Source organism: Haematobia irritans, chromosome 1 (assembly GCF_050003625.1).
Source record: "Haematobia irritans isolate KBUSLIRL chromosome 1, ASM5000362v1, whole genome shotgun sequence".
Taxonomy (NCBI): domain Eukaryota; kingdom Metazoa; phylum Arthropoda; class Insecta; order Diptera; family Muscidae; genus Haematobia; species Haematobia irritans.
In genome coordinates, this window is record NC_134397.1 from 120352152 (window position 1) to 120379438 (window position 27287).

Here is a 27287-nt window from a genome sequence, read left to right on the forward strand (position 1 = left end):
TATATATTTTATGGAGTTTTTGTACAAATTTTTTCCAAAGATCTAAACAGCTTTAGCAGCAACAAAATATATTCTATACAGGCATCTCCAGCTATGTAATGACGTTTTTTTTAGCGAAATTGACGTTTGTTTGATTCACAATAGGATTCTATTGTGAATTAGTATTTGTTTTATTCACAATATGATGTTATTGTGAATTGTTTTTATGTTTTTATTGTTTAATTTAGTAACTTTTCTATTTTTATTTTATGTCCAAATTAATTACTTTACATATTACAATTTTAATACGAACTTCTTGGATATGAAGATTAAGGAATTTTCTATTTTTGTGTGATTTATTGTTATGGCTAATTTAGCCAATTTTCAATTTTTATAAGGAAAAATTTTCCTTGACAAATAAGCAATATCACCTTTCAAATTTGAAAATTTTTTCCAATTTTTATAACAAGTTTCTAAAGATTTGTTACACACAAAAAAATTTCACGAAAATTTTTCCAATTAAAATTTTAATTGAGTTTAAAAAATATTCAATTAAAAATTGAATTGATTCAACAAATTTTTTAATTGAAACAAAAATCAATCACAAAAATAATAGTATCAATTAATTTTTTAATTGGATCAATTAACTTTTTAATTGACCTTCGATTAATTTTTAATTTGATACTATCATTTCTGTGATTGAAATCATTTCAATTAAAAATTAATTGGATCAATTAATTTCGTGATTGAATCAGAAAAAAAATTTTTTGTGTGTAGAGTATGCATTTTTGGAAGATTTTTTTGTATACTTGTTCACCAAGATCAAAAAAGCGTTGTAGACACAATAATTTATTTAAAATCAATTGTTTTTAATTAAAAATAAATAAAAAACCTATTCTATAAATCGTGGTAATATAGTGTTTCTCAAATTGGCGTTTATTTGATTTTATTGTGAATTATATTTTGTTTGATCCTCAATAGGATGTTGCTGTGAATTATAGTTATTGCAATATGATGTTATTGTGATTTATTTTTCTTTAAAGTCGCCATTTATTCACGTTTACTTTTCTTTAATATACCATTTTAATACACCATTTTATTCTCCATCAAGTTATAAATATATTTGCATCGAATAGGTATAATTTTGTACTTTTGTACTTTCTTACTGATTTATTTTTTATTCCAACCTAGTACCTTAAAAAATTCACGAAAAATTTTGTAAATTTTTAATGTTTAAAAATGATTTTGAAGATTTTTTAACGTATGAATTATTTTATGGGGTTTTTAATTTAAAAGAAAACATATAATCCATACAGGCGATGCAAATATATTTAGCTTTCTAATGTCGGCTTCGTCAAATCGACTTTGGTTTGATTCACAATAGGATTTTATTGTGAATTATTATTTGTTTGATTCACTATAGGATATTACTGTGAGTTATAGTTTTGTAGGAAAATTTTGTGTGACTTTCCCAAACAAAAAAAAAAGCAAATGACTCCAGTCGTACAAAATCGCAAAAAATAATGCAAAAGTTATGCCATTTAGGATTTGCCACATTGACCTTTGAATTTAGAAAATCTTCAATTTTTGTGTGACTTTCCCCAAAAAAAACAAATGACTCCAGTCGTACAAAATCGCAAAAAAATAATGCAAAAGCTATGCCATTTAGGATTTGTCACATTGACCTTTGTTTGATTCACAATAACCCTCGATTTACGTCGTCTCGGTTTACGTTGTTTCGATTTACGTCGTCAAGTTCTTTGTTCCATCCAACTTCGATTTACGTCGTCGATTTTTTTTCCAGCTTTATCAGAAACTCCTTCCATTAGTGAAATAAGTACCAACGATGACGCAACATTTATTACTGAAATTCTTACCGAAAAATCGTCAAATTCTGATTGACATTGCATATACGAGTATAACGCAATTGTCGAAGTGACGATATTTTTTATATGTATACAACGTAACGGGGTTTCATTTGTTTATGAAGTTAATTTTTAAACCCTGATATTTTTGAATAATGAATTGTTATTTTTTTTTTTTTATATGTTTATATGCTTTATGGATATATATTTAATTATTTATTTTTTATGAATAAATTACCTTTATTCTTCAAGTTTTTTATTATGTACATGCATATATATATACATAATTAAATGGACTTAGGAGTAAGTATGAGCAAGTTTTAATTCGGTTTACGTCGTTTCGATTAACGTCGTCAAATTCCGGAACCAATCACGACGTAAATCGAGGGATTGCTGTATTCTAAATTATTACTTTCGTTAATTTCTAATTTTTATGACAAAAATCTTTCCAATCAATTTTTAACATTTGTGTTTTGTGTATGTGAGTGTTATATGAGTTCATTTGTGTACGGTGAATTTATATTAACATTTTCAATGTTGATGTTCTATCCATCCAAAGAATACCTGAAAATATTCCCAGAAATGCTGTGACTTTGCCAAATTTACGGATTTTGCTATTCACGATAGTCAATCATTGTGAATTATGGGGTGGCAGTTTTGTTAATTCTATTATTAAAAATATTATTTTTATTTAAATTGAGGATTGAGTTTGGGGATTGATTAGTTTTTTAGTCTTCCTCTAATGATTATGTCCTAGAAAATTAATTTTTAATTAAATTATCTATCACTAAATTCATTCGTAGAAATCTCACAAGCTATGTCATATTAAATTTTGCAAGCTTAATTTTTCTTCTATTCACAATGGTTTCCAATTGAGAATTTTTCGAATGATTAGTATATCAACGACCATTTTCATGTATCTCCGTTAGACTTTAACTCCCAGTTAACAGAAAGAAAAATCGAAATATCTTCTCTCCGGTTAACTTTAACTGAAACATTTTTAGCGGTTAAGTTCCTACCTGGCATATGGAGTATATAGACAAGATGACAGACATGTCCATAGTACGGTTTAAAAGTTCGTTAGCTAACATAGCACTAACGGAGCTTCCTGAAAATGGGGGTAAATCGGTTAATTAGATATAATTAAAATCGTTCTGCTATCAATTAGCAAAATCAAGAGTTGTATATATATTTATTTTATCAGAAAAGTGAACTAAACTAACTAAATCCCTTTCTCAAGTGGCAATGACCCTTTTTCTTATTTCCAACATTATGTGTAAAGCTTCATTCATAGCAATAATCTTTATAACTGCTTTAAATTTCCGGACAAAAAATAAAATTTGCATTAAGAATTACCTCATCAATCATTGTAAAATGTTGTTCATTTCCTTTCAGTATCTTATTGTAATTCAGTATTTTTATTGTACTTGGCAATTTGAAAGTAGCTTTTCAGAGAAACTGGATATGATTCATCAAATGAAAGTGAATAGAATACAAAAAATTAGCATCATTTATTTGATTTGCAATAATAAATAAACAAGTTTTTATTATGGTTCTAAACTTTTATGAAGAGGGAAAAATTCTATTTTTTATAAATTTGAATAGTTCCAAATATTCTCTATATAAATTAAAAGCCCAGGTTTACATACACAATACATATTTTTCATCCAATTTATTGTTGTCATAATAGGAAATTATCAACATTTTTCTAAACAATTTGCAAACGAAGATGAATCATAAATAACAATTAAACAAATATCCAAATCGTGATGGTAGACAATAAAAATAGTTTTAACGCCTATTGAATAGATGACGATTAAATTTATTCGTGTTCACTTCAATTATGTCCAAGCCCCATTTTGTGGCTATTTTAAGTTTTTAAATAAAAAATGGGCGCTTCAAATATGTGCATTGTATGTTATGGTTATTATTACCCAGAAAAAATATCAACAAAATTTGCTGCAAGTAGAGGATGCTGATGAGGAATGTGGTAATTCCGAAACAGCTGTACATCCAACCATCTTGCAGTCTATAGGGCTTTGCCCAAATAAATTTGACAAGCATACTTTTCCTCTTTTGGTTAAACTACACTTGTAGTTTAGTCAATGCATGACTTTAAGCTGAGATCAAAAACAAAAATAACGATTGAATAGAAGCCAATAATAACAAACAAAACGAATAAAAAAAATTGTTTTAAGCAATTTTGAAATATTTTCAATTAAAAATTTTAATGAGTCAACTATATTTCAATCACAAAAATTATTTTTTCTTTTTCTATTAAATCAATTTATTTTTTAATTGAGATTTGCAATTGATACTATCATCTCTGTCAAATTTCAATTAAAAAATTATTGGATCAATTAATTTCGTGCTTGTATACAAAAATATTTTCTTTTCTGTGTATTGTTCATATTCTTCTCCATACTTGAATGACATTAGATAAAGCGTTTTAATTGTTTGCTTTCTAAAAAAATCCTGAGCTATATAAACAAATCTATGTTTATCTATTAACAAATATAGCAATCAGCAAAAATATTATGCAAAAAAAAAATTATTGTGCGAGATTTATATATTTGACGTTAAACTAACTAGGGTGAATTTGAATGAAATTGGAGATAGCTACGAATATTCTTCACAAAAATGAGATAATAATATTCGTTTAACAGATTATGTCTACATTTAGGGTTGCTCTTGTTGGTGGGTGTAACACAGTTTATTGTGATTTCATCCATTATTATGTTATGGTACACATGTTTTATAATTTTTGCTAAAATATCATTAAAATTCTCTATTGAACTAAAATTTCGAAATAATATTTTTTGGCATACCAAATAAATGATTGTTTAAATACGAACTTCTTAAAACAGTAAGGAAGTGTTATCCTAACAAGCTGAAAAATGTATACAATACTGCCGCCGTCAGTTCCTAAAAAAACGTAATCCAGTGAAATTTTCAATTTTGATACAAAAAAATGGTAAAATTATAATAATTGTGTCCATAAAATCTTATGCCTTTACTTTTTTTTAGGTTATTGTAACCATTTGATAAAAATATTCCCAATAAATTACTATTGTGTTTTGAGGAAATAGGTTAGGTTTTAATGATCTACCCTTGGCTTCTTTTAGTCGAGAATTTGAATACAAATTTATAGATTGAAAATTCTTTTATTAAACCAACAGCAAAGATAGAAGTGATTTTGTATTACCCTCAACCAAGGCTTTGCTGCCGATTGGCTTAATTAAACTTTTTGATTACGATAATGTTTTGGAGTTTCTACTTGGTTGATTTTTCATTTGGTAACCTCATTTCCTTTGAGTTAGTTTTTTAAAGGAAATGCAATGAAAAATAAAACAAAATAAAAAACAAATTCTAATATCCTTAACTTGAATCCCAATGCTCTTTTCTAACACAATTATTCATTATTTTCTATGATGAAAATTTCAACCCGATTGCCATTTGAGCCCTTGGATTTGTGGTGAATAAGATAAGGAGGATAAAGATTTACTTTTAATTAGTTTTTTTTTTTTTGTTTTCATTAAATGATGATGAAATGAGATGTCAAAATGTTGGAATATAAGTTAATATTAAAAAGCAAATAATTCTAATGATTTGAGATGACTTTTGTATAACAGACATTGGCAATAGAATACGTGCAAAAAAAAGGTAGTGGAATATAAAGGGTGATTTGTTAAGAGCTTGATAACTTTTTTTTTAAAAAAAAACGCATAAAATTTGCAAAATCTCATCGGTTCTTTATTTGAAACGTTAGATTGGTCCATGACATTTACTTTTTGAAGATAATTTCATTTAAATGTTGACCGCGGCTGCGTCTTAGGTGGTCCATTCGGAAAGTCCAATTTTGGGCAACTTTTTCGAGCATTTCGGCCGGAATAGCCCGAATTTCTTCGGAAATGTTGTCTTCCAAAGCTGGAATAGTTGCTGGCTTATTTCTGTAGACTTTAGACTTGACGTAGCCCCACAAAAAATAGTCTAAATGCGTCAAATCGCATGATCTTGGTGGCCAACTTACCGGTCCATTTCTTGAGATGAATTGTTCTCCGAAGTTTTCCCTCAAAATGGCCATAGAATCGCGAGCTGTGTGGCATGTAGCGCCATCTTGTTGAAACCACATGTCAACCAAGTTCAGTTCTTCCATTTTTGGCAACAAAAAGTTTGTTAGCATCGAACGATAGCGATCGCCATTCACCGTAACGTTGCGTCCAACAGCATCTTTGAAAAAATACGGTCCAATGATTCCACCAGCGTACAAACCACACCAAACAGTGCATTTTTCGGGATGCATGGGCAGTTCTTGAACGGCTTCTGGTTGCTCTTCACTCCAAATGCGGCAATTTTGCTTATTTACGTAGCCATTCAACCAGAAATGAGCCTCATCGCTGAACAAAATTTGTCGATAAAAAAGCGGATTTTCTGCCACTGATTTTGGTAATAAAATTCAATGATTTGCAAGCGTTGCTCGTTAGTAAGTCTATTCATGATGAAATGTCAAAGCATACTGAGCATCTTTCTCTTTGACACCATGTCTGAAATCCCACGTGATCTGTCAAATACTAATGCATGAAAATCCTAACCTCAAAAGTATATTTTTTTCTCCTAAAAAAATGACACATTAAAATTGTTTAATTAGTATTATTACCATAATTATATATACACGATGGTTTGGTAGCTTGTAGGTAAATATGGACATCTCTTGTTAGTTTCTTGGTTTTGTTTTTCAGTTCATTTGAATTTGTTTTGTTTTTTATACCCTTCACCACTACTGTAGTACAGGGTATAATAAGTTTGTGCATTTGTATGTAACGCCAAGAAATAATTGTCATAATTGTCGTCTTTTAGTATACCGATCGGCTTAGAATTAAATTCTGAGTCGATTTAGCGATGTCCGTCTGTCTGTCTGTCTGTCCGTCCGTCCATCTGTCTGTATATGTAATTTTGTGCACAAAGTACAGGTCGCAGTTTAAGTCCGATCATCCTCAAATTTGACATAACGTCTTTCTTCGGGTAGAAGACAATCGCTATTGATTTTGGAAAAAATCGGTTCAGATTTAGATATAGCTGCCATATATATCTTTCGACCGATTTGGACTTATATGGCCCCAAAAGCCAGAGTTTGCCCTGATTTGCTTCAAATTTTGCACAACAAGTACGTTTAATAGTATCGTTAAGTGTGCTTAATTTGGTTAAAATCGGTTCCGATTTAGATATAGCTCCCATATATATCTTTCTTCCGATTTGGATTTATATGGCCTCAAAAGCCAGAGTTTTGCCCTGAGTTGCTTGAAATTTTGCACAAGGAGTACGTTTTATAGTATCGTTAATTGTGCAAAATTTAGTTGAAGTCGGTTCAGATTTAGATATAGCTCCCATATATATCATTCGCCCGATTTGGACTAATACGCCCACAGAGCAGAGAATGAAGCCGCCGAGTCGCGCCGCCGATTTCAGTCGCCGCCGACCATTTTTTGCCAGTCGACGCCGCCGCCGAATATGTCGACTCATCTCGACTCAAATTTAGCCGCCAAGTAATCAAATATATCGATTTAAATCAGAAAAGTTTTTATTAAATTGTCGTATTTTTTCCAAAATTTTGAACACAACCAATCATATTTAATCTGCTATAATAATTTAGCAAAAATTTGGCTCATAAAATTTGAACGAAAAGTAAATTTGTTTGTAAGATAGGTTGTACAACTAATCTCATTACCATTCGATTAACTTCAAATTGATTTTATAATGGATAATTGTCCGCCGCCGAGTGAACAAATTTATATCGGCTCAGCCGTCAAGCCGCCGCCGCCGGAGGCAAAAATTTAGTGCCCGCCGCCGCCGACAAAAATGGGTCGGCTTCATTCTCTGCCACAGAGGCAAAAGTGCTATTCTGATTTACGTGAAATTTTGCAGAGGAAGTATAATTGAACTTGAAACTTTGCACATGCAGTAGAATTAAGGTTCTGCATATGCGTGATTATTTTGGTTGAAATCGGTTCAGATTTTGATATAGCTCCCATATATATCTTTCGCCCGATTTTCCGTCATATGACCACAGAGGTCAAAGTTGTTATCCGATTTACGTGAAATTTTGCACAGGGAGTAGATTCAACATAGTAACTATGCATGTGAAATTTGATTGCAATCGGTTCAGATTTCGATATAGATTCCATATATATGTTTTTCCGATTTAGGCAAAACTGGCCGAAATACCTACATTTTCCTTATCAAATCGCCACTGCTAAGTCGAAAACTTATCAAAATGACTCAAATTTTCGTACTATTCTATTACACATCTATCGACCGATAAATCATAAATACTTTTGCGAAGTTGCCTCAAAATTGGTTCATATTTAAATGTTTCCTATATTTTTTTACTAACATTGTGTTCCACCTCAGCGCATTAGCCGACTTAAATGTAAAATCTATAAGTATTGCAGAACTCTGTACAGATCTGCTCAGATATACAGAATATATGTGTATGGATTCATATAGTATCCAACACATTGGACGGATTTGATATGGTATCGAAAATGTGGACTTACAAAGTGGTGAAGGGTATAATATAGTCGGCCCCGCCCGACTTTAGACTTTCCTTACTTGTTTTTTTTAATTGTGTGAAATATGCCAACACCGTTAAAACCTCCTCAGTATTTTTTTTTTTTCTATCGCTCTCCCGGAAAGGCAAACGTGTCAAACTTAAGTAAACATATTTTTCCAAGCGAACCCTGCGCTTTGTAAATTTTACCACAAATGCGCCCATCTTAGACTAAATTAATTTTTACAATTTTGAACCCCATTTTTTCCTTCAAAAGGTGTGTAATATATTCGGATTTTTCACCAGATCACAAACTTAAAAGTGCAAAAATATATTTGAAGGCGATTACATTTTTCAATTCTTGTCAATTGGAAAAAATTCAATGTAGTCATGTACTCACTTAAATTACGAAATTTTCCTTATGAAGCAAAAAAAAAAAAATAAGTATATATATAAATATGTCCAAAAAATTTTCTTGAATTTGTCTAACAATATTAACTTGTTTTAGTGATGTCGGCGTTTGTTATATATCTTTCTTTCTTCCTGGTGGGTTCACTTGTTTTTTTTTTTTTTCAAATTGAAACATCGTTTACCAGTATTTCTCTCTATGTTATTGTGTGAAATATGGAAACACCCTTCAATATCTCCAACAATTCCTTCTCTCTAACTCTCTCTTTTTAAATGCCAAAATATTGTGAATGTGATCGATAACGGAAATGCTTATCAATTGTCATATACAGAACAATTGCCGTAATTTATGTTGATAGATAACCACGTCGAAATCTGAGTTGCATTAATTCTTCTCTCAGAGGCCAAGTTATCCGAAATTTGCTCGAAAAGTTAATCCGAAATCGTCTACCTACTACATACACATGCATTTTTAAAACATCTGATTCATTCGCAATTTCTAATGTATTAATCACTTCTCATTCCAATGATGTGTAATATCATTTACTTTGATTACATCTGCACCTGTTCCGTTCAGATTTATTTACATGCTCCATATGAAGTGGATGTACTTGATTCCATAAAGCACAAACACCCACGCTTATACGCCCCAGCATTTGATGTTGTTGTTGCTGCTGTTTTTTTCCAATGACGTATGCATAAAAGACGGTTGGTTGGTAAAGCGATGATAAGTAAACCGATATGACAAAGCAAATTGGCAATAAACTTTGATAAGATGACTATGATGTACCCAATGGGTAATGTGTTGTTGTTGTGTGTAGTATATAAAATGGGTTAATGCCACAAAATATTGCATGATTTACTGCTGTCAGCCAACAAACTAACAACAAAGTATAAGGGACGGAGAGAGATAAAGAGAGAGAGCGGGTAATTATTTATGTATGTCTGATCCGTTGTTGGAGTTAAGTTATAAAAACCCACATACGGATATTTTAATAGGGAATAAGTGAACAAAATAAATGAACACAAATTATTTTGTTGTTGTTGTTATGGATATGGCAACAATTGCAAAATGTTGTAAATTTACATGCAACAAAGCAAACTTTTAATTATTATGATAAAATCAGTGTTGTGTATCGTTTGTAATTTCAAGGAAAACAAATTTATTGTAACCCTACCGACATAATGAAGTCATACTATAGGAAGACTGTATAACACAATATATCAGATATACTTAACTTCATTAAATTAGATTTTAATGAAACAAACTACCATTTTGAGGATTCCACAGTGTGTTGTTAAAATAGCGATTTACTGACATTTTGGGGTTTTAGTTACCATTTACAACATTCTTCCTTCTGATAAAAGAAAAAAAATTAACTAAATGTAAAGAAACATATCATTGGCGCCAAATCATTACCATATTAACCTCGAAGTAGTTCATTCTTACTACATTTGAGAAGTGTATTCAAATTTTCTTCTACTTTAGTTAGCATTGACCTTATATGTATGGTCGTTGAAATTGACCGTTGAATTGACGCTCAATTCATAAAATTTTTGAGACATAATTGGAATAAAGAAAAATTGGGCTGGCGAAAAATTCTTAACAATAATTAAAAGTAAACTGAAATAAAATATTTTCCTTTTGTTCAATAAACGAAAGTTAATTTTAGCATCAGTTTTTTCTGCGCGTTGTGGTTTTTCTTTGCTACTGATATTCATCTTACTCTATAAGTTATTCAGAATAAACTAAGCAAAAAGGTCACTGCATCAAACTTTTTAAATTAAAAACAAAAGTTAGTTCCATAGCCTTATGAACATATTCTTGAAACACTTCACTGATTTCTATTTTTTATTTTAACTAAATATGCACTATCGCATCAAATCCTATACAATTTGAGTCTTATTGTCTGTTGGTTGTGATTCAACCTTAATTGCCGTCATATTGAACTTGAGCTTTGTCCATTCATATTAATTGACATTTAATTTTGTTGACCTACTGTGGCTCTTTTTTTTTCTTTACTTGGAAATTGTTTTTATTTTGTTTTCTGTTATATTTTACTCCCCTTTTGTTGGTGTCTTATTTTTTTAAACAAAGTCTTTATCATGGTAGCGTTGTTATTGTTGTTGCTTCGTACTCTACTGGCGTTACGCTAAAATCCACATAATATTGTTTATTGTTTATGTTATGGCATCTGCTGGAGGGGGGGCTCTGCTGCGTTACTTTTGTTGATGCAATACTAGCAGACAATGTGCAAAGTAGTGAGCTTATAATACGCACACACGCAAACACCTATATTTATATGTGAACAACTTCAGTTGGCTTGTTTTTGTTTTGTCTTTCTTTCTCTGTTTCTTCTGAAAAACTTACTCCAAGGCATATAAAACCAAGTGATGTGTAAAAAGTTGGGTTTTTTGGGTTACTTCATTGTTTGTTGTTATTATTTTTTGCTATAGATAGGTAATCACTAGGTTTATTGTATAGTTTTTCCTTTCTCCTCTTCTTCTTTGAGGTTGTTTGACGTTGATGATGTCTGGTCTATCATATATTTTTTTATTTTTAGGTTATCTAAGCAAAATTCACCTTCATACCAATACATGGACACCTATGACTCATATTTTTTTGTTGATTAGACAAAAAAAATATGTGCTCCATAAGATAGTGAGAGTACTGTTTTGGCTGTTACAGACTTGGTTTACTCACATTTCAATTGTTCATGATGTGCGGTGTTTGTTTGCTTTCTTTGGGGTTTTAATAATTATACAAATAAACACTCATCGATATATAGCAATAGTAAAAAAAAAAACAAACGGTGTTAACACTTTTTATCTTTGAAATTTCTTTATTCGTATATTAACAAATTTATAATTATTTAGTTTTACGGGGTAGCTATAGGTTTAGCTATGTTGGTATGTGTGTGTTTTTATGTTTATTTACTTTCAATTGAGAATTCGGTCCTCATTGTTATTTCAAGTTCGAAAGAGAACAATAACAACGAATATTATTCTTCTCTGATTAGTGGTGCCAATTTTGTGCTTTTAGCACCAAAATTGGTGCTTTTTAAAGTTTTTAAAAGAATTCATGACTGATCAGAATGCATTAAATGACAATGAAATATGCAATTAAAACTATATGTCGAACATATACATTTTGGTTAGAGGTTTACAATTTTAAATATGCTTCAAATCAATACACTAAAAAAAGTAAAATAGAACTAAAGCCAGTTTAACTTCATATTAGTTCATGGAATTATTATGTTTGGAGAATGTTTCCTTTACTCTAATAATTTTTTGCGTACATTAGTTAAATTAACTAAAAACAGGGAAAAAATTATATGAAAATGAAAATTTACTAAATTCGTACTTCTCACAAAATAGTTCATTATTTCTTTAAATCTTACTACAAATGTGCCCATCTTGAACTTCGTATGATACTAAAGACGTTCTTGCAAATTCTGAACTCCCAATTTTTTCCTTCAAACTCAAAATTTTTGTACAGTGTATAAAAAAAATTATAATTGATACACTTTTGTAATAATTATTTTAATTAAAAATTAATTTAATTACGTTTAGTGCTATAAGTTTTTTAAATGAAAGAAGAAACAGAATATGGATTAAAATATCAAAATTGTTATTTTTAAAATTTTGAAAGAAATTTTCCCCAAATTTCAATGACCATACAATAAGTTCAATGCAAACTAAAGCAGAAGAAGTTTTCTGCTTTTGTTTTTCGTACACTTCTCAAAAATAGTAAGTATAAATTACAGCCTTTTGGCATTCGGGAGTTGGCATCACTGTCTCTGATGATTATGTTTGAGAATATTTTAGAAGTGTTAAAAAGTTGTTATGAATAAACAGATAAATGATTTGGCAAAACAAAACAAAAAAAGCAAATAACATAAAGCAACGTCTGAAAGATTAAAAAAAATATTTTTTTTAACACTTTTTATTATTTTGTGTGTGAGATGTGGTATTAGCAAAAAATGAAGTCATATTCAAAGTGTTTGTGAGCGTGAAGTCTTGTTGTCATAATAACGTCATCTCTATATTCATTGATTTCTCGAAACAGAAAAATTAAGCTAACGCTTATTCAAATTAGAGGTTCAAATTGAATAGAATTTAAAAGGTTTCGTTCGATATTAGCCCTATTTATTTTTCAAAGAAATATATGTATGCGCGCTAAACTCTTATATAGATAATTTTATAAAACTGCCGAGCAAATAAGCGCCAAAAAAGCAATGAAAATGTTCTTTTTTGGATTCGGAATTAAATTAGCTCAGAAGCAATGAATTTTACATAGGCTTGTTATAGGGTGGAAGTCATCTCATGCTGATAATTCTTTTTCCTTTTTTTTAATAAAGATTTTTTCGGAGTTTTTTAAATAAGAAAAACTTAAAAACTTAAAATTTTCTTTATTTGACCTTGTACATAGTCAAATTCCCAAAATTTAAATATATTGCGGAAACTGCATAAAACAAAGATTTTTAGATATCGCTTGAAAAGAACTTCTTGTGATGTGAAAATTAAGTCCTTCTATAGAAGAGAAATCTTGGAATTTTTTCGAAATCTGTTTGCTTGGTTTATATTAATTGGACCTTAGAGGTACTTTACACATTCCAATCACAATGAGGGTTCAATTTAGATTTTTTGCTATAATTCAGAGAGTATTTTTTTGTCATATCCATCTTGAATTTTCACTATATTTTCCCAAAGCACTTCAATAGCATTTGTATTGTGCATTGTTTTTCTCACACATTTATGTGATTGTACGAAATTATAATTTCTGGCTTTGTTTATTTGATTTCACACAGCAATTTTGTTGGAATTGTTTTATGAAAATTGAATAAAATAATGTCACTGACAGACTCTTGATGTCATGAAGATCACCCAACTAATATGAACTTAATTTCAATGTATATGCAATAGGCGAAAGAAATCTGTATAGATGGCTTTTTCCAACACTTGTAAGTTTACATTAAAAAAAAAAATACAGCGTGATGCTAAATTTTTTTAAATTTATTGGAATAAACCTGTTAGGTGTAAGTCCAGCGGTTTAGAATTGATAACAACCTGAAGTTGGTAAACTGTTTTATTATGGGCAACATTGACTATGTCGTGCGTTATGAAAATATCGAAAATTTATTGACCTTATTTGGTATTTAACTAACATTTATGAAATTAGCTCATTTCGCTAAAAGAAACAAATAAGAAAAAAATCATTGGCGCCAAATCATTACCATATTAACCATGCAGTAGTACATTTTTACTATTTTTGGAAATTTAACGTGGGTATATTGATATACGTTTAAATTTCGATAGGCTGGTAAAATTTTCAAAAAAAAAAAAATATATTAAATTAAACTAAAATGGGCATGCATATATTTGTATCTGGCATTTCATTTTCAACGACTCGATTGATAAAGTCCCTAAATCATCTTTGTCCAAAAAGCTCGATTAATAATTATAATCTAAAACAAATTATTCACTATTTCAGTTATTATTCTAAATGAAACAGTTATAGTGAAATTTTACTAAGAATTTTTTCAACAAAAGATAATGGTCTGAGATTCAAGGAAATGTTTCACCCCTATTTGAATACAAAAATGCATTTGCCACGAGTCTTTGAATCCCTTTTGAATTCTCTTCTAGCTGGAATTCTTTGTATAAAAACTTTTTATCTTTGCAAAAATCCTCTTCCCCTACCCCTTCTCAAATTCAATATTCAATCTTCTTTTCATTTCATTGCATTTTGCCTTTGACAGACCAAACACCTATAACACATCTAGATGGAGGTCTCTTTACAGCCATGAACTCATGGAGTGTGTCTTGTGCAACAGATCTCTTGAAAAATGTTTTCCAAGATGGATGGGGAAAAAACTTTCGTTTTCCATTGTTTTCAATACAGTGAGCCATGAGTAGAGTCAGTGCTATCATCATCATCTTCATTAACATAATCACCTGTACATCATCTTTACTTGTTTGTAAGTTCACTTGTTTTTTGAAAAAAAAAAATCTTGCAAAACTGAAATTTTACACCTCTACTGCAATTAACCTTGTTTGCGGTCTGTACGTTATGTCAGTTTTTTCTCTCCGCTTTTGTTAACATAAAATAATGCAATTTTTTTGTAAGATTTTTCTCTACTCTTGTGAAAATTCACTAAGACTTGTTAAACTAGACACCATGGAAATATTTCTTGGATTTGTGGCTAACTCGGATCAAAGTTTAATAGATTGGCATGAATTGTAATCAGTGGTTATAATTGCTGGCCTATAGTTTAAGGCCTTTAAGGTTATAGCAGAGAGAGAGAGTGTGAGAGATGTTGAATATGTACAAATGTTAAATTATACCACACTTCAATTATTCTATACACTGAAAGAAATTTATTCCATATAAGTAAACATTTTATTAACAAAATAAATATCCAATTTGTCACTTATGTGTTTCCTCCGAAAAGTATAAAAATTCGTTTAGAACAAACTTTAACAAATTTTCGTAATTACAATGACTTCCTATCTTTAAATTGACAACGTCTTAAAAGTTCTGCGATAGTTTTATACAAATTTTTCGATAATGCGTGCTTGCTGAAGGAAACCATTTTATTTTAATTGAGATTTGGTTCAACACAAAAAGAAGAGTTTTCTGTTCTGAGGAACGACATGTTAGACAAAGTTTTTCTTACGTTTAATATTCATTTGAGAACAAAAAAGATTAGAGAGAATTTTTGCAACACTTATCATAAAATTCGTTTTATTTGCGTTTATAGAAAATATTTTGTAACAATGGGTATTTCGTTTGTCGGCAGTATTTCTGAGTGAAGTAAATATTAGAGGTCTGTATCGAATAACTTTTCACTACATGTATGCAATTCGCTGTCGAATATAGTACATACACTGTCTTTCTCTCGGAGCGCAAGTAGTGAAGTGAAGAGAACACTTGCTTGTCAAATACCACCAAGTACTTATCCGAAACAATATGTGTTCCGAAAAAATGAACAATAAAAATGTAAGTACTTGAGAAAAAGTACAATATGGATTCTCTTCACTTCACGTGGTACCACAAGTATTTCTAAGATATGTACGAAGCAAAACTTTCCATTATTATTAATGATGAATATGTATGTATGTCACATATTTCATATATTTATGTATGTCACACACTTACCTTAACGTTTGCCGTTCTTTATAACAAACCGAAAACATATATTATGGAGTTTTGTATTTCTGAAATTGCACGTGGTACATGGAGTACTCTATGAAGTTTTGTTCTCGCAACATACTCGACGTGATCACTCTGAGTACACTTCAAAAAGAGAGAAAGAGAAATATGTGTTTGATGGTAGTGAAGATATCAGAGTAGCAACAAGAAGTTACTCGTGGCTTTCGGTGTTCATCAAAATATGTACCAATTGTCTTGCGACTCTCTCAAATAGATTGTGCAGACCTCTAGTAAATATCTCTGAGTGAAGTCAGTTGTCATCCACTTTACCATGCCATATTTCGTATGAAACAAATTTGCAACGATTGAATTAAAAGTATTGTTTGTTTTCATCGTAAAGCTCAATTGTGTTTTTCATTGATACAATTCGTGAAATAGTCAAAATAATAGTCTCATATGATTTTTATTGAACTGAGAAATATTTTGGGTGATTCTTTTTCTATTAATTTGCCAATATTAACCCTTGTGCACTCCTGGGGTCAATTTGACCCAACATTGATTTTAAATTGTAATTTTTATTCCTTTAGTTATTGGATATTTTTTTTTTTTGAAATTTTTATTTATCCATTACAGGAACGAAATGTATGTTTTTAGAAGATAAAAAAATAAAATATTTCCATAATCCTCTATAATAATCCGCACGTGGAAAGGGCACTTATCCAAGGAGGGCACAAGGGTTAATACTTGAAATACCAGAATGTAATAAATGTTTGGTAGAAAGAAAATACCAAACCCTCCTTATTATTCTATTTCAATCACAAATTTAATTGATTTAATTAATTTTTTAATTGAAATTGCTCCAATTACGAAAATGAGTATGAGTATCGATCACAGAATTAATTCGAAATAAAACATATATTTGATTAAAAATTTAGTTGGTTTCTTCGGAACTTTCAATTAATTTTTTCATTGTAAGGCTATCAATTATTTAATGTATTGTTATACCCTCCACCATAGGATGGGGGGAATACTAACTTTGTCATTCCGTTTGTAACACATAGAAATATTAGCCTAAGACCCCATAAAGTATATATGTATATTCTGGGTCGTGGTGAAATTCTGAGTCGATCTGGCGACGTCCATCCGTCTGTTAAAATCACGCTAACTTCCGAACGAAACAAGTTATCGACTTGTATCGTTATCGATGTATGTCGGATGGACCATATCGGTCCACGTTTACGCATAGCCGCCATATAAACGGACCCCCCAGATTTGGCTTGCGGAGCCTCTTAGAGAAACAAATTACATACCATCCTGTTGAAATTTGATACGTGGTGTTAGTATATTGTCCCTAACACTCATGCAAAAATTTAAAAAATTTTAGATTATTTTTAGAAAATTTTAACTAAACAGGGGGCTAATCACGGCATTCGATATCGAATTCATAATCGTATCGAAAAAATTGTCGATACGATTAAAAGTTTGGATCACGGCATTCGATCGAAATTTGATGCAATTTCTCTAGCATTGCCAACAGCAAAAAACGAAGCAGAACAAGATGAAATGAAAAAATTAAGTTAGCGACACAAAATAGAATGTAGAAAAACACATGTTTTTGAAGATTTCAAAGTAAAAAGTAAATTGTATTGCATTATATCTTATGGATCAATATTTTTACATTCCTCCGAATTCCTTCCTACTTGGAGGATGAGATGAATATAAAATAATTCGGCGACAAATAAGGAATAAAAGGGCACATTGTTATTGGTGTAAGTACATGGGTTTGAAATGGTGTGCACTGTTAGAATGTCACCTTTTTGCAGGCTCAATGGACGATTTCGGCTGACGAAGGAGGCGAAATAGAAAATAATTTTTGGTGGCATGTCAACGTCAATTCTATCGCTTTACAATTGTCTGCCGTCTTAAAGCATTTTTCCAGTGGAAGCCTTCATCATTCACTATTCTTACAAGGTGGTCCAGAAGCGTTATGTTGTCACGGAATGGTACGGTAATTGGTTGATCACAATCTCTTGGATACCGATCTAGCATATGCACTTTACATATGGTACTCCGCCAAGCTAGGATGCTCGCTCCCGAACTCGACTATGACCAATTTTTGTTTAACATTTATTGGAGTTGCATTAGTCCTAAATATTCAAAATATGTTCATTATAACATATGTAAATTTACTACAAACTAGCAACAATTCGAACTAAAACTAATATATTTACTATTCCTATATGGCGAAAACAATGGTAAAAACAAGTGAAAAATGTTTTACGATTGCAATTTACCAATCGAAAAAATTGTCGATCAAAAAAACTCGATATCGACCCCCGTGATCCGAAAAATTTAGATTTCGATCAAAAGTTCTCGATATCGAATGCCGTGATTAGCCCCCAGTATTACAAATGCTGACATCATGCCGATATCACAAAAATAAGTAAAGTAAATCCAAGTAAATTTATTAGATATAATTAATTTTTTTTCACTTGTTAAAGAAAATTTTTGTAGATTGAAGGAAAAAATTGGAGTTCAACATTGCAAGAATGTCTTTAGTGCCATACAAAGTTCTAGCATTTGTAGTAAAATTTACAAATTTAAAGAAATAATGAACTATTTTGTTGGACGTACGAATTTAGTCAATCTTTATGCTGCAGTTGTGTATAATTTTGTTCCCATTATTTAGTTAGTGCGTTTAACTAACGTACGCAAAAAATTGTCAGAGAAAAGAAAATTTTCTCCAAACACAATAATTCCATGAACTAAAATAAGGTTAACTTGGCTTTGGTGAAATAGAGGGCTCACTTTTTTTAGTGTAATGGCGATGAATATGGTCATTTGGCAAGTATACCTCATTATTTTGTTGTTGTTGAAGAACTGATGATTTTGGAATCGGTTCTCATTCGGTAACTGGCTACAAACGAAGCAACTCCTTAGCTCTTTCCACTTTTTCAACTTCATTGGCTTTAGTCCAAGCTGAAGTTTTTTTTTTTCAGTTCTCGCGATATGTTCAGCTCACGAGCAAGTTTTCTGCCATTGCGGTATGGATATAGACCATATGTGACTTCCACTCTAACGATAGCAATCACACTATCGCTTGAATTCCATCTCGAATAACTTTTTTCTTCAATAAAGTAGGCAAAATGCGTTCGCAAACTTGTAAATAAAATAAAAATCTAAATTTGAATGAAGTAGATAACAATGCGTTCGCAAACTTGTAAATAAAATAAAATAAAAATCTAAATTTGAATGAAGTAGATAACAATGCGTTCGCAAACTTGTAAATAAAATAAAATAAAAATCTAAATTTTTGGATGCGCAATTTACAAAATGTTAAGGACAAATTTCTTTAAAATAATGAAATTTTAATTAAAATAATTACATTTTAATTAAAATAGTTTTTAATTAATATAATAATTATAAACCATAATCTTTGCTTCAAAAATTTTTATTAAATTTAGGACACAAATTTTGGAAATTTGCGTCTCTCCTTAAAGTCGTGTGTCTTTGAACTAAGGCAAAATTTCCTTAAAGTAAGTAAACACATTTTACTTTAAAGACATCATCTTTAAACTAACTCAAATATTGAATCTTTAGATGTAAGATAAAAATGCTTCAAAGACTTATTTTGAGGATGTAGTATCTTTGGTTTATTTTTTTTTTTGTTTTTTTTTTTTAATTAAGAAACCATTTTGTACTTTGAAGTATGCATTAAAATTTGGAATTATTAATCAATACCAAAATCCAAAAGGGCATGTCTAAATCTTTGGATCCAAATAAAACTTTTTTGAGTGTGCATAGGAAGAACCCTCATGTGTTTATGCCACATCATACCTATTTGAAGGTGAACTCCATTCTTAACATCAATTAAACTAACCATACAAATTTTTGGGAGCCACCGTGGTGCAATGGTTAGCATGGCCGCCTTGCATACACAAGGTCGTGGGTTCGATTCCTGCTTCGACCGAACACCAAAAAGTTTTTTCAGCGGTGGATTATCCCACCTCAGTAATGCTGGTGACATTTCTGAGGGTTTCAAAGCTTCTCTAAGTGGTTTCACTGCAATGTGGAACGCCGTTCGGACTCGGCTATAAAAAAGAGGTCCCTTGTCATTGAGCTTAACATGGAATCGGGCAGCACTCAGTGATAAGAGAAAAGTTCATCAATGTGGTATCACAATGGACTGAATAGTATAAGTGAGCCTGATACATCGGGCTGCCACCTAACCTTACAAATTTGCCTTGCCTTCAACACACTCTCAAATTTAATTCTAAGGTAATTGACTATAAGCATTTCGCCAATGCTTGTTTTTATTGGCTAAACTTCTTTCCGACCTTACACTGAAAAAAATATTTGCGTGATATTAAAGATTACGCAGCCTCAATTTTAGGATGCGCAATTTACACACTACTAAGGACAAATTTCTTTAAAACAATGAAAGTTTATAATCTTTGCTTCAAAAAATTTTTTCATTAAATTTAGGACACACATTTGGAAAATTTGCGGCCCTTCGTTAAAGTTCCATGCTTTTAAACTTAAGCAAATTTTCCTTAAAGTAAAGAAACACATTTTTGATTTAAAGAAATCGTCCTTAAATCAGCTGAAATATTGAATCTTTCGATTTAAGATAAAAACGCTTCAAATATAGGCTAAGACTTATTTTGAGGATTTAGCATCTTTGGTTTAAGGTTTTTTTTTTTTTGGAATTAAAAAAATATTTTTTACTTCGAAGTATCCGTCATAATTTGGATTTCTAAACTGGCATTTCTTTGTACGTGAATAGCTTTATTAATATACCGGAAAAATAGAATGAAAATTCGATAAATGAGATCTGTATCCTAATTTTAATTTTATAGATCCTGGATATAAAGCCAGATAGGTTGCAAAAAAATTTCCTTATTTTAAAGAACCCGCATTTTTGGCTCGGAATCAATACCAAAATCCTTGAAGGAAGGCCAAAATCTTTGGATCCAACTAAACTTTTTTTGAGTGTAGTTAGCGTCGTTCGTAGTTTTATTTCTCCATTTGTCAGCAAGTCTCATATACTCTCTGTCTCCGCCAAAGTTACAAAAAAAAAAAGACTTTCCTCATTAAATTGAAAAAAAAAACTTATTACAATTCTATTTTCAAGTACTTTTGCAACTTCATAAGGTACGTGCTGAAGAGTTTATAAAAGTACAATAACTGCATAAAGTTTTTATGCGAACACACGCACACAGATCCCATAATTTTCCATAGTCCCAAAAAAAAAAACTGATAAACAAAATCATCCTAAGGCTTTAAACTAAAATTCCATTTAATGTTTTGTTCTTATTTATAAAACAAATTATGAGTTTTTTTTCTTGTGAAACAAAAAATCTAATTTGTTAGCCTCGCGGAAATTTAAAAATATTTCGATGGCTTAAATTGTCTTGCAAAAATTCCATTTTCATTTATTTTCATTACAATAAAGAAGAAAAAAAAAAACAAGAAAATTTGAAAGTTTTACCCTCAGATTTCTGGAATATTGCTGCGATGTTCCTTATAATCCACCACAAACCCATGAATATTGTTGCTGAACTAAAGATGAATAAGAATATGCCTCATTTGTCAGAATTGGTTGTTACTGGCAAATTTCCGGTTAGTTAAACATTAGCTTCAACACAAAATTCTAAGTTTGAGGGTGAGATGGTGTGATGGCAAAAGATGACGTTTTTGTATTCATGTCATTGCTATTCTCGTTGCCGTCATCAGTTTTTGGGCTAAACTTTCTTTAAGCAACAACAGACAGACAGACCTAAAGAAAAATTAAAGCAGGATGGTGATACCACCCCATCTATCAAACAATGGGGAAAAACATTGAGAATCATCGTTGATTTTGGTTTCGTTTTTTCTTGATTCTCATACAAATCCCCGGATATCCCTGATTTAAGTCAAAAATACAGCATCCTAATGTTTCAACAGACTTAATTTATTTAAAGTTAAAGACCATTGGGGTTTTATGGACGATAAGGTCATAATGGTAACAACTCACCCACAGCGAAAGATTCCGGGTAACAACTGTGTTTAGTTGTTGCCTAGTATGGGGACCGAAACCATAATGCTCCACCCTTCGATAACGTGAACCTCCCATAAACACACCCATTCTTTCATACGCACACCCATACACATACAAACATTTATGTATGAGTATATAAAATACTTGCATGGTTACAACTCTGTTTTGGGATTCCCTCTCAAAATTTGCCAGCTAGTATATGAAGTAACACCATTTGGTAATTTTACCAGGCTGGTCTTCTTGGTCGACATACTTGACCCATTTTTGTAGTTAGATCGTTCCAACCATTGGCTTTGCCTCACCCCTTGCTTTTGTCAAGCCTTTACCCAAAAAGGTTCATTCGCATTGGATTTCCATAAGGGCATATACATTGAGAGAGAGAGGGGGGCCTAAATGTCTATGGTAGGGGTAAATCACCATGATTTACATGAAAATATATTTAGCTCATGTATGTGTGGTGGAGACTTTGTGTATGTGGGTGTGTGTATGGGTATTTTCCAAACATTACAGCAAAATGTTTACAACATGCAACTCTTTTTTTTTTGTGAGTACTCAAACCTTAAGGCATACAATATTGGATAAACATCCTTTCACCAAACACACATGACAGAAGAAATGTGTCCTTGTTTGTTTGTGTTTTTTATGACAATAAGAGAAACCTTATGTACAAAAAATTAGCACACATTTTGACTTAGGTTAGGTTAGGTTAGGTTAGGTGGCAGCCCGATGTATCAGGCTCACTTAGACTATTCAGTCCATTGTGATACCACATTGGTGAACTTCTCTCTTATCACTGAGTGCTGCCCGATTCCATGTTAAGCTCAATGACAAGGGACCTCCTTTTTATAGCCGAGTCCGAACGGCGTTCCACATTGCAGTGAAACCACTTAGAGAAGCTTTGAAAACCCTCAGAAATGTCACCAGCATTACTGAGGTGGGATAATCCACCGCTGAAAAACTTTTTGGTGTTCGGTCGAAGCAGGAATCGAACCCACGACCTTGTGTATGCAAGGCGGGCATGCTAACCATTGCACCACGGTGGCTCCCAAGATATCACATTTTGACTTGGAATGAGATTTAAAAATAAATTGGAATGAGATTTAAAAATAAATTGTGCACTTATTGTGTTAATAAGAACATAAATGGTTAGATTTCAGAATTACAAAAAAGATTGTCTTCTCTATTAAAATATTATGCAGAATAGTTAGCCATTAATATTTTAGAACATCACACGCTATTGATGAATCTATAGCATTTTTTTGGGATTCCATTCATTAAGGTTTTTATTATTTTCTTTGACGTTCATGGCAAGTTGAAAAACCAAGATATTCATAGATTTGGTTGGTGCTAATTAGCTTTTTTGGGAGGCTGATATGTATTGCAACAAACTTCAGGTTGCTATCATTGGTTTTCTTCGATGGGAAGCCATTTCCAAATGAGCAATTTATGATGACTTACCAAAGAAAAAAATATATATCATCGATTGACCACCAGATTTCAAGCGCCGATGGTAATGGTGTGTGGCCCGCCGTAACGGCCGATGATCGCTCCACGCACTTATACATGAATCGTGGGGTCCAAAAAATAAATACCGAATATTATCGGGAAAATGTCCTAAAGTCGCACAGTATCAACATTCCAACATGACTGAGCACCTTTTAAGCAAGAATGATTAAAAATGAGATTCCTCGCAGGATGACCTCCAAAATCGCCGGATTTCAATCTATTAGACTTTTGCCCCTGAGGCATTTTGGAGAGTAAGATTAGCACTAAAAAAGTGGCGATTATCTCAAGATGACGATTCGTTTCGGGAATGGGTAAAAATACACAGAAAAACATTTCCATAGTTAAGCTAACGCTAAATTTAACTTATTTTTATTGGAAAAAAATTATTTGCTTGTAGTTTAATCTTATTATTTTTATTGAAATTTTCCACAGCTTAATGAAATCTTACTTTTTTAAGTATGTCTTAAAAATTTTATGAACTAAACGTGGGTATAAAGTTCAATGACCGTAGACATAAGTTCAATATGAACTAAAACAAATGAAAATGTTCGTACGATTCCCAAAAATAGTAAGAATGAACTACTGTATGGTTAAAATGGTTATGATTTGGCGCCAATGATTTTCTTCTTTACTTTTAGTTAATTCTTTCCTCTATGAGATGATGTAATTTCGTGAACTGCAGTTCAAAGGAACAACAGGGCATAAAAATTTCCTGATTTTAACAACGCTTTGTGGAAATCTCAAAATGTGGAGTAAAATTTAGTTCAATTTTCCTATAATTAAAAAAAAAAGTTTACTTGAATCCAAAGATTTTGACCTTCCCTTAAGGATTTTGGTATTGATTCCGAGCCAAAGATGCGGCTTCTTCAAAATAACGAAATTTTTTAGCGACCTATCTGACTTTAAATCTAGGACCAATAAAATTAAAATTGGGATACAGATTTCATTTATCAAATTTTCATTCTCTTTTCGCGGTTTATTAATAAAGGTACTCACGTACAAAGAAATGCCAGTTTAAAAATCCAAATTATAACAAATACTTAAAAGTAAAAAATGTTTTCTTAATTCCAAAAAAAAACTTTAAACCAAAGACGATAAATCCTCAAAATAAGTCTTAGCCTATATCTAAAGCGTTTTTATCTTAAATCTAAAGTTTCAATATTTCAGTTAATTTAAGGACAATTTCTTTAAATCAAAAATGTGTTTCTTTACTTTAAGGAAAATTAGCCTTAGTTCAAAGACATGCGACTTTAACGGAGGGACGCAAATTTACAAAATTTAATGAAAAAAATTGTTGAATTGAAAATGTTTTAATTAAAATTTCATTATTTTAAAGAAATGTGTCCTTAATATTTTGTAAATTTCGCATGCTAAAATTAAGGTTGCGTAATCTTTAATATCACATAAATATTTTTGTCAGTGTATAAAACAGTTCACTTTTTTTTCGGTGTACAGCAGAATTACTTTCATGCACCGTGTGATGGCTTTCTCCGCCGTTTGAAGGCAATAATTCGTGCCAAAGACAACCAATTCGAACAAATCTAAAAAGATTATAAAATTTGATTTTATTTTCGACATTTATTGCCTTTGGGCGACCTACCAGTTGACAATAACACTTATAAAATATGTACTACACCATAGTAAATTGCTCATTCGTGAGACTAGGTACACTAAGTACAAAAAAGTGAACTATCTATTTCACTAAAGCCAATTTAACTTTATTTTAGTTCATGGAATTATTATATTTGGAGAAAGTTTCCTCTACTTTAATAATTTTTTGCGTACGTTAGTTAAATTAACTAAAACCGAGGAAAAAAATATACACAAATGAAGCATAAAGATTAACTAAGTTCGTGTCTTCCACAAAATTATTCAGTATTTCTTTAAATTTGCAAATTTGACTACAAATGCGTTCATCATGAACTTCGTATGTCACTAAAGACATTCTTGCAATTTTGAACTCCATTTTTTTTTTTCCTTCAGAACGTGGGTATTAAGTTTGAGTTTAGCCGCTAAAATCGCCATTTTTTCACGACTACTTTTCTTAATTAATCCACTTTAAGGAATACAAACTTCGTGAAAATTTGCTTTGGGCTATTCCCCATCAAGTTGTAATAAAATTTGCAACAAATATGTATAATTTTATGCCAGTTTTTTACTGACTTAGTTTTCACTTTAGCAATTTTAGCAGCTAAACTCGAACTTAATACCCACACGCTCATAAAAAATCGCTTCTGTAACATATACTCCCAAACATATTTTGCTTCAAGCATATACATTTTTGGGTATTGCCCAAACATTTATATGTTTGATCTCTTCCAATATATAATATGTTTGAAAGCATATTGGTCTAAACAATATATGTTTGGGTAGTCTAAGTTCCAAACATTTTGTATTTTTGCATCCAAATTCAATAATGTTGTCTTCCAAAAAACAATATGTTATTATGTGACCATATAATATGTTTGGAAGCATTTTGCACCCAAAAATATTATATGCTTAAAAAAATTATCCCAAACAATATTGTGCTCAAAATTTTATTTATTTATTTATATATTTACAATCATAATGAATTATGAAAATAAACAGGTAATATAGGTGCTAAAAACATAGGTTTTCGACCTGAATGCTCAAAATTTTGTTTCTGCCTAATTGTATATTCCCCCACATCTTTCTCACCTTCACGAGATTTTTTAGTTCTTAGCACCTTTTTCTGTAATACAAACATTGTAGAAGAAATTATTCAATTTTATGATTTTTTTTATTTTAATTTTACCTTTTGCCGGACGGGGATTCGAACAGCGGACCACACAGTTTGTAAGGATCAAAGAAGTAGCTGATCAATTGCCCAAGGAAAAATAAAATGTTAATTTTGTAATAACAAGCAACAACCACCAACTTAATTCAATATCGCTCCCTGTTAAATAGCGCTCCAAGCTACTAAACACATATATGTTTATAGGCTATTTCTAAATTAATATATGTTTGCATCCAAGCATATTATATTTACAAACATTTTATGTCCCAAACATAATATGTTCTAACATATTAACATATATGTCCCAAACATGTTATGCTAGTTTATGAACATTATATGCTTGCACTCAAAAATATTGTGTTTAAAAATTTGTGTTCCAAACATATAATGTTTATAGCCAAACATATGAAAAACAGCCTTTTTCATCCGTGCACCTAAACTACAAATTTTTCTTGAACAAGTGAAAAAAACTTAATTATGTCTACTAAATTTTCTTGAATTTGTCGAAAAATATTTACTTATTTTAATGACATCGGCGTGATGCCAGCGTTTGTAATACTGTTTTGTTAAAATTTTCTAAAAATATTCTAAATTTTCTCAAATTAACCGAAAGTTTTCTTCCTGGTGGGTTCACTGTTTTTTCAGTGTACTTATGTGACCTCCCTCCATGTATTTTGAGAAGACACCAAAACCTGATTCCTTATTGAATGTTTCAAACAGGCATGTAGAAATTTCAATAGCTTTGTTTACCACGAGTCCATGTCATAAAAATTTCGTACCCAAGAAGGGTTTCCCGCGAACTATCGTTCACTTCAGTTTGTTGATCTTATATTATTTTGAACACCCCACTTGATCCATGCTTTTCATACGCCCATAGCTATAGCTCAAGTAGCCAAAGAGGCAATTAGGAAAACTTGTTGCCCTAAATTCAGTTGATGCAATATAGCATTAAGAGAATATGTAATCGTGTTACTCAATGTGTCTTAGATACGTCTTTCGCTGTATTTCTAAAGTTTCCCCCATCGACC

General features: G+C 31.1%; 2 protein-coding genes across 2 annotated transcripts in view; both read left to right on the forward strand.

Annotated features, from left to right (window-relative positions):
* Positions 1-27287, forward strand: part of LOC142221722 (uncharacterized) — a 293735-nt gene that overhangs the window by 37740 nt on the left and 228708 nt on the right. The gene's annotated exons all lie outside the window — the stretch shown is intronic.
* The window catches only part of Syx1A (Syntaxin 1A), a 259394-nt gene that overhangs the window by 19193 nt on the left and 212914 nt on the right, over positions 1-27287 (forward strand). The gene's annotated exons all lie outside the window — the stretch shown is intronic.